The sequence below is a fragment of the Amborella trichopoda genome, chromosome 9 (genome assembly GCF_054954075.1).
Source record: "Amborella trichopoda isolate Santa Cruz 75 chromosome 9, AtrichopodaSantaCruz75HAP2 v2.0, whole genome shotgun sequence".
NCBI classification, from domain to species: Eukaryota; Viridiplantae; Streptophyta; class Magnoliopsida; order Amborellales; family Amborellaceae; genus Amborella; species Amborella trichopoda.
The window spans coordinates 30,395,930-30,405,193 of NC_142344.1; positions in this window are offsets into that span (position 1 = coordinate 30,395,930).

The following is a 9,264-nucleotide window of genomic DNA, read 5'->3' on the forward strand; positions in this document are numbered from 1 at the left end:
TTTGTCATATTAACCAATTTCGGGACTTTATTTTAATTACTTTTAAATGTATTTAGGCTAAGTTTTTGAGTATCTACCCTTATTTGATAGAAACTCTATATAAACAAGGTTAAGTCAATTGTAAAAAGGGGGATTACAACTCAATAAAGAAGAGGCATTACACTTGCTTTTGCTTGTCTTTTCTCTTAACCCTAGCATCCCAAAGAGAGGAGAGAGAAAATTTTTGCAAGAGAGGGAAATACCCCCGACCACGGGGTACACACCTCTCTTCTCTTGAAGACATCTAACATCACAAGAACTTTCTCCCTTCCCCTCTAAACACGTAATCCCAAATACGTGCAAAACCGTGCAATCGTGTCTGTCCCCCTTTTTTTTTGGATAGCTTAATCGAACCAAGGAAACTCCCCCGCTTGCCTATCCGACCCTCTGAAGAGACATCGCTGGAAGAGAGCCAACATAGAAGAGAAGAGCTGAGACATCCATTGAACTTTAGTCTTAATAGAGAAGAAAAGGGTCGATAGCATCTGAAGAGAGTCTGCTAGTGAACAGCCGGAGGGCTTTTGTGACTAATCTAAGAGGGCGAGCCTCTCGGACTTGTCCCATAAACCCGTAGCGATGAGGTGAGTAAATTGACCTTCTCTCGTCATAATATCTCTCTCTTTGTTGGTAGCCTATTTGCGCTGGAGAAAGCACATGCACTTGCATCACCCAATGTGTCACGCGTGTGAGCCTTCTGTGGTTGTTTGAGAGAGGATTTCCTCCTCGCGCCCCATGCAAGGGACCAAGAGAAAATTAGGCCCTGACCAATTGGCGACTCCACTGGGGACACACCACCCTGTAGTTGGCTCGGACTGTTTTTAGACGAAAACCCTCTTCTCCTCTCTTTCTAAAATTTCAATGAATTCCCACTCTTCTTCTCTCCTCCAAATCGGGGACTTTCTCATCCCCATATCAACGACTCACTCTTCCACGAGTGGGTTAGCTGGTCCTGCTATCCTAGTCCAACTTAAGATGGCTCGGAATGTGGGCATTCATGCCCCCGTTCCTTCCTCCACCCATATACAGAGAGAGCCCACTAAGGTTAACTCCAAGGGCTGCGTCACAACCACTCCCCCACGTCCTCACGACTGACACCTTGTTAGCCGTAAACCTAGGTGAGGGCTCCCCGCCACCCTTTCCTATCGCTTGATGGACCCCAACAGGGCTGCCACCTCCACAAGCTCCCGTAAAGTAGGTCGGCCTATACCACGCACCATCAGTGCATGTCCGTCCTCCTCCACACACACCTACATCACAGTCGATAGCCTGACCATCCCTGTGACAAATTGGGATGGATGGCGGCCCATCTCGATCCCTTCACCCACCTCGGACCCAAACTCACCACATGCGGTCCGCCAACCACCTGCATGCCACATAATGAACTCATTGCTTGGGGCAACCCAAAGGGTAGACCTAGTCGAGCACACGACCTTCAGATCAACCAAAGGTCACGAAAACCCCTACACATGCATGTCGAAGGCCATAAGGCCCACCAAACCACACACACATGTGCAGGATCAGGCGCCCCACCAACGGGAGGGAGGACACACTGAAGATCCAAGCTGGCGGACCGCCCACCGTTTGGCTCTCAAAGAAGTTCCCTATGAGCATGATTCTTTCGACTCCATCCACGCTATACATGTAAGATCCCCCTTAGGGCAGGTCTCGGGGCAGGCCATGCCCGAAGATGACTGGTCTGTCAGCCCCTCAATCGAGGAAGCCCGGGCCGCCAAAGACGATTACATGGCCGTCCCTCTTGAAAACTAACTCAGTCCCTCAACACAAGCAAGTGAGGCGAGTGCAGACCTCCTCACGAGGAGAACAACCAGAACCTTTGACCATGGAAGGTTTGCTAAAGGAAAACCAATTCTACCTACTCCAAGACGAGGGAGAGTTCACGATGGATGACATCATTGAATGTCGCATCGTTGAGGTACGTGAGGACGAGTTCAACCCACCTGATTCACAAAACCCGGGTGGACTTGAGCAAGTTAAAGAGATATGGCCTCAAGGCTGTCCAACGCCCATCCAAGTTGAGCAATGGCCCCAAGGGCTCCAAACACCGTGCTTGATGAAGTCTCGTCCTCCAGACCACCCGGAGCCCGTACTCACATGGGCTGCTAGACATATCAGGCCTAGATAGAACAGGCTCAGCCACTTCTGACTAGTATCCCGAACCGAGGTACTAAGATGCCCTGGATCACCCCTCCAATTGAGTCGTTGAGTCCCGACAAATAGGTCGAAGTAATGGTGATAAGCCACGAAGAAGGGAAACAGGAAAATGCACCTAAAAGCATCGAAAGTATCTTAAAAGATATCCTTGACAGGATCAAAAGACTGGAGGACACTCGTACTATGGTGCCTCCCTACTAGGAAGTGAATTCTCCTCGCGGACTCCAATATGATGAAAGAGAGAGGCCACAACCACCTCTCATGAGCTAGGCATCAACATAATGTGGCCCACGCACAGATCAGCATAACGTAGCCTCCCAGGTCGCATCTACAACCTTCACTCAAGAAGATGTTCAAATGATGATCATTAAGAGCATCCAAGGCCTCCAGGTTTCAAAAACACTTGAGAGCCCCCAATACAAGAAGCCTTACCTGCTTTCAATTTACCAGGTCCCCTTCCACACTGGATACCAGAAAGGGAAGTTGCCAGTCTTCAATGACACGGGATCACCGCAACAACACATAGCCCACTTCACGTTCGCATGCCAAGAATCAGCCGTGGACACCAGACTACTCTTACGATAGCTTGTCGAAACACTCGAGGGGCCCACATTCAAATGGTATGCACAACTACCACCAAATTCAGTCCACTCTTGGGAGGAGATGGAACGACTCTTCTACAAACACTTCTTCGAAGCCGAGTTGGAAATCCAAACTATAGAACTCCTCACCATGACGCAAGAACCATATGAGTTGGTGGGAAAATATATCCAGAGATGGCGTGAGCTCGCCATGTGCTTGAGCAACCCCATGAGTGAAATGGAGGCGATGCAAACATGTGTAAGGAACATGAAACGAGAAATCACCTTACATGTCGAGGCTTCTAACCCCACCACCTTCTCCGACATGATCACCAAGCTGATACGATTGAAATTTTATTAAAGCACCATGGAGGAGACTGAGCCCAAAGCTCGGGCATCAGCGAAGCTCGCAACAATGGGGGTAAAAGGCCGAATCCCGCACCAACCAACCGAAGAATGTAATCAATGCGGTCGTCACAACCGTGCCTCTTGATGCTAAATGTGAAACTAATGCTGCCCCTCTTCCAACCCTAGACATGTCACGAGGGATGCCGGCTCAAACCCAGACAGACTCACAACAACAAGCCCCTCAAAAGCAAAACTATAATAACGTGCCGCCACCTCAAAAATATCACCAGAATGAGGAATTATTGCGTAGACTGAATCAAAAGTACAACTTCAATAGAGAGTGGGTCCCGACCCTTTTGAAAATGCTTCTCGGACAGGAGGTGGTGGTACTCCCCATTGTCAAGAAGCCAGAACAAACCGAACTCGTTGATAACTCCAAGTATTATGCTTACCATCGGATGTTAGGACACCCAGTCCAAGATTGCATCCTGTTGAAAGAGCACATCGAAGCCCTGATCCGAAAGGGATAGATCGACCTAGTAAGCCTCAAGAAAGCTTTTAAGGCCCCAGAAGCCTCGCACATGGTCACGATCTAAGAGGAGTCGACTAGCGACTCTCCTGCAACTAAATTGCCTCTCGAACTATTTTCTACCATATTCGACATGATGGCCCAACACGAGATGATAATGCCTTATGCTCCTAAAAAACTAGGAGTGAGCGTGCAAAAAGGCGAAAACCCTTGGTGTCGATACCCTCAGCGAAAAGGCCATGGCTCGGCCAATTGTAGGAAATTCTACTCTATCTTGAAAAACTACATCCAAATTGGTCAAATAGTCCTAATGGATGAACTGCCTCCACCACCGCAAGAAAACCAGGAAGAGTCCCACTCGACTCAATACCCTCTCTTTACGAGCGGAAGGCCTGAAGACCTAATGCTCAATTGGTCCCGAAGGCAGGACATTAAAATCGCCTTTCAAAAGAAAAAAAAAAAAGGATCATCATCACCATCAAACAAAATAGCTCTTCATTCATTTTAGTCAAAAGATTACAAAAGGATCGGGTGAAAGCTCAAAAGGCCCATAAAATAAGAAGAGGAGAAGTAACGAAAGCGCCTTGCTTTAAAAAATGATCAAGAGATTCCTCGATCATTTCTTTTAGCTCCTCTACGCGCCGAAGCATGACTCGCTTCTCTTCCTGAAGGTGAGAGATCTCCTGAGCAGTCGAATTGGCCAAGTTGGCAACTGCCGCGGAATCAGAATCCAGCTGCTCGAGCTCGCGTGACCGCTGCTGTAACGCCTCTCAGCTGGAGTCTTGACGGGAGCTTAGCAAAGCCGCTAGAGTTTGCAACTCCTCCATCTTGACCTTCACGGTCTCGAGCTCCCCAGAAAGGCTCGCAACCTCCTCCGACAAGGAGTCCCGTTCCGAAACAAGCCGAGGCTGCTCAAGTGTGCGCTACTGCACAAGGCCTTGCTAGTTAGCCAGATCCTTCTCCAAGGCATCCAAGCTCCTCTTGAAAGACGCATGTGCCACATCCTCACATGAAAGGGCTTCGGTTCCTCAGTCACTGAGATCCTACAGTAGCCCATCGAGGTGGTCGAAGATTTCTCCGTCAGGCCACGCACCCCTCAAGCTGGCTACACAAGCCTTGAAAGCCTCCATCCTTTCACCAAGGTCTGATAGAGAACACCTCTTTAACCCTTGAAGACCTAAACACAACATTCTCCTCACTATGAATGCTTTGGAGCTTGAAAACGGCTACAGAGCAGCAGAAAAGCCAATCACGTCAAGGGGAGGCACGTCAAGCACAAGGCCTCTAAAGGCAAGGGGTGTCATAACTTTCGAAGCAGGGCGAAGCCCAAGAGGATTACTTCCCTGAGGCCCTCCCGAGGCAAGTGAATCCGAGGACTGCACCGTCAGCAAACTAGAAGGACAAGCCCTCAAGGTGGCCACTTCTTCCTATGTAGCTTATGGAGCAGGTAGAGCGGACGTCGTGGGGTGTGTGGGAGATGTAACACGGCTGCTAGAGGCAGAAGTCACGCCGACCTCAACCCTTGACGTGGGATTTCTCGAACCACCCCCTGAACCATTTAAGGATGCGCTCGACCACCCAGGCCAACTATCAGCCGGTCACAATATTGCTGTAGGAGTTGAAGGCGATACAACAGCAGGAGAGTCTGGATCCCTACGAGCTCCTGACCGAGCCCGCCTCACATGGGATGGCATTAAAGACACTGTTCCTGAAGGCAAGTATTCCTTATTCAAATGTCTCCCGATTTCTTGAGAAGAGGGGACTGGCGAGGACTCTCTCCCACTTTTTCTTGCTTTCTCTCTCTCTCTCTCTCTCTCTCTCTCTCTCTCCCCCAATCTTCCCTCTCCTTGGGAGGAGCGCTCTTGGGCTTAACGGAAGCAAGAGCCCTCAGACCACGACTAGCTCGTCTAGATGAGCCGGAACGGTGTTCATCATCAACCTGAACAGGCCGAGCCAGGGCAAGCTCTTCTTCAAGGGATGGTCCACACTGCTTTCTCTGCGACTAAAAGTCACCTCTAGGTTGTCAAAGAAAGACTGTGTCTTTCTCGTCAACGAAAGCAACCTCATCCCGTCCTCATCCCCTCTTGATGAACGAGGCTTGGCTAGTTCCTGCAAGTTGGTAAGGTAATGAACCAAATCAAAGATAACGGAGAAAGGAGGAGGGACGAAGCGCCTTCCGGCCCTGCCGTTGCGTCTAGGGCCACTGACGGCTTGCCATGGGTGAGCTGCTCTTCAATATTCAGCATTAAAGAAATCCCACCACCGCCGTTAACCAGCGTTCACGGGACTCACACAGCCATAATGGGGAACCACAAACGTGCTTCTCCTAGGGAGAAGAAGACAAGTCTCTCAAGCCATCCGCATGTCGAGTTCAGTCCAGATCTTGTGACTTACGCCAGGGGCCTCATGATCGTGCAATGCCACCTTCTTCCCATATTTCTTTGAGAAAGAAATGGTGATGCAACAACCTCGATCCAGACCATGTTATCGCGCAAAACAGTGAGGGAAGTAACCCTCCAACTTCCTGCACCAGACTCCCCTGAATGGAAGGATGCAACCCCGAACGCTCGTGAGGTAAATGGCCTCTTTGTCTCGGTAACTGCCTTATTGAGAGCGAGGCCAAAAGAATCGATAAAAATATTGTCGAAGGGACGACCACTATGGAAAGGCCTCTCACGAGCAAAGAAAGATGCATCATCAATCACGAGCTCACGAACTGCATCTGTCTCCCTGACCACAACCTTCATCCCAGCAATCTCCAGCATTAGTTAGATGCCTCGATCTCGCCCTCTGGGTCGGGATGACCTGACGACATGTGTCTCAGGTTTCAAGGAAAACCCGAGACTTGAGATCGCTCTCTCGAGATCCTTGTTAAAGAACAAGTGCAGGTACACCAACCGGTGAGCGAGAAATTTAGTGTGAGGCGGAACACACTTCACCTGAGTCCGGGACTTACTCGGGCTGGCTCGCGTGAGCGCCCTCTTAGATCACAAAAAAAGCCCCTCAGTTCTACAACTAGTTCGAAATAGCCTCCATTGACCTGTACTCTCATGTTTCTACAATCACACACACATGGTTAATTTTACAAGATAAGTGGGTCAAGGGACCCTACCTTATCTTTGGGCGAATGTACACATGCATGCACATCTAAAAGAAGAAGGGAAGAATAAGAGAATAGAGATTGAGGTGAGGAAAAGGAAAAGAAAGAGATAGAATAACAAAAGAGGAGAGGAGAATTTGACTAAGCAGCTAGACTGACACAATGGATAGAATAGTAGGTGATTGACTCGGCGTGGTAGCATGGTAGGCACGGTAACTCAGACCGGCATCACGGTAATGCTACTAGACGACAAAACCAACACTAACCAGCCTGACACGATGGCTAGCCTGTCATGGCAGTAAGACGGGCACGGTAACTCAAACCGGCATGACGACATTACTGTTAGATGACAAGACTACCATGACAGTGCTAATCTTAACCTCCCTTGGTCAAATGAGAGAGGAAGAAGAAAGAAGGGAGAAAATAAAGAGAGGGAAAAGGGAAAATAGAAGAAGAGAGAAGGAGAAGAAAAGAGAAGAATGAGTATGGAGAGAGAAGAAAAGAAAGAGAGAGTGAAAAGGAAAGAAGAAGAAGCAGGGAGGGACGGAGTGGAAGAAGGGAGAAGAGAGAAGAAGACGAGAAAAAGATGAGGGAAGAGAGGGAAAGACACAGAAAGAAAGAAGAGAAATAAGAGAGAGAAAGAAGAGAAAGAAGGGAGATGAGAAACATGGATGGCGACGGGCTTCCGTCATCCATTATAGAAGAGAGAGAAGAGGAAGAAACATGAACAATGATGAGCTTCCATTGTCCATGACAGGAGAGAGAAAAGTGAAAGAAACATAGATGGAACTGGTTTCACGTACTACCATTGTACACAAGACCCTTCACTTGCTTAATAAAATTTATTTCACCTTCGCCTCTTTTGGAAGATCTAGCGTGAGTCAAGCTAGTCTTCACCTCTCCTCTTTCTCGTATTTACTTGCTTGACCAGAGGGCAAGCTGAACCTTGAGCCGTCGTGCCAGTCTTGTCATCGAGCAGTATTGTCGCCATGTCGATTTGAGTTACCGTTCCCGTCTTGCTACCACATTAGACTAGTCATTGTGCCAAACTAGCCGTTGTGCCAGTTCTGTCGTCGAGCAATATTGCCACCGTGCTGATCTGAGTTACCGTACCCATCTTGCTGCCACATCAGACTAGTCACTATGCCAGGCTGGTCGGTGTTGATTCTTTTGTCGAGTAGTATTACCATCGTGCCGGTCTGAGTTACCTTGCTCGTCTTGCTACCATGTCAAGTTAGTCACCGTACTGCTATAGTCATTGTGCAAGCCTAGCCGCCCGATCAAACTTCTTCTCTCACTTTCACTTCACCCTGTAACAAGGTGGAGACCGATGCCCCACTTGTCTATACTTTTAATTGTGCGTGTGTGTTTGCAGGAAAGGAGAAACAGGTCAAGGAAGGCCATTCAAAACAGGCCATCGGCCAAGGGGGCTTTCCAACGTGATCTACGAGGGCACCCACGCAAGTCAGCCCGAGTGTGTCACGAACCCTTGTGAGGTAAGTTCCGACTCACGACCACAAATTCCTCTCTCACCAGTAGGTACTCCTGCCACATCTTCTTACGTGTTCCCGAGAGAGCGATCTCAGGTCCCGGGTCCATCTTGAACTGGAACCAAGCCACCAGGTCAACCTGACCCTAAGGGCGAGATCGAGACACCTAACCAGTTGCATGCGGCAAATAATGGTCACGCATGACGATGACTTGGGTAGGCAAAAGGTGTTGGCCAATGATAAGGCCTGACTTATGAAGCCTGTTGGAAGCCAAGTCCTCCAGCACAACTGTGAACTCCATGTTGCTTTGCGGAAGGGTGCTCATTATGAAGAGGGCGTACTCTCCATCATAGGCCAGTTCCTTGCCAGAAGGGTCTGCTTTGTATATCTGATATACTCGATCTAAAACCCTTCTACCCTTCTAAAGCGGGAGCAACTTTTTGGTCTGTAACCGTCATCTCTTCCTCAGATGCAAGAGCAGCGCTGAGGTCAACAGTTCTCTTTTCTTCAGATGCAAGAGCAATGCTTGAAGTTAACCATGTTCTTTCCCTCAGATGCAAGAGCAATGTAACCTCCTTAATAATGGGCTTTTTGGCTTGTAACCCCTTCTAATGTAATAAAGGAGTTTAATTTTTACTCGTACTGTCTTGCTTCTTTTTGCTTTCTTTTTTTATTCGTACTTCCTTTTTCACTTTGTATTTGGTCTTTTGAGCATATCAAAGCTAGTACTTCTTTAGCTATCACCCATTGATAGGAGGCATCACCTCCTCTTCGTCAGGATGTGCTGCGAGAAAATCAGCCACGGCTTGACCCTTGATGGCCTTTTGTGGTATATATGTGATGTTGAATTCCATTTGCAATAATGCCCATTTAGTAAGGCGTCCCGACAAATATGGGCGTGTCATAAGAAACTTTATAGGGTCAGCTTTTGATATGAGTTTTACTTCATGATCGAGAAATTAGTGGCGGAGCTTTTGTACCGCAAAGATTAGGGCCAGACACATT